Source organism: Halyomorpha halys, unplaced genomic scaffold (assembly GCF_000696795.3).
Source record: "Halyomorpha halys isolate HHAL.00 unplaced genomic scaffold, Hhal_1.1 Scaffold141.1, whole genome shotgun sequence".
Taxonomy (NCBI): Eukaryota; Metazoa; Arthropoda; class Insecta; order Hemiptera; family Pentatomidae; genus Halyomorpha; species Halyomorpha halys.
The window spans coordinates 160,605-161,015 of NW_027111321.1; positions in this window are offsets into that span (position 1 = coordinate 160,605).

The window sequence follows — 411 nt, forward strand, 5'->3', positions numbered from 1 at the left end:
AGAAATTATTAAAAAATACTAAAATATTTAAAAATGTTTAAACACTCAGAAAGTTTTAAAAACTGGTGTAAAACAAATCAAAAATATAAATGTACATAACTATTTTAATTTATTTATTCCAACAAAATATATATAATGAACACTTTATTAGGAATTAGATTACCTAATATTGAAACTAAGAATTTGGGTTTTCATGATTACATTAACTTTCGTACAGATCGGAAAGTTAAAAATGTCCTTTACATATGTACTTCCATTTAAAAACAGATATGTTATTGTCTGATGAGTTTTCTCATAAAAAGTAAATTTTTTTTACTCCAGTTACGATTACTGGAGTGTTAAGATTACCGAGATTACACTGTAAAATACTCAGTCTGAGTAACAATCTAGACTTCAGGCTTGTTCTAAAAC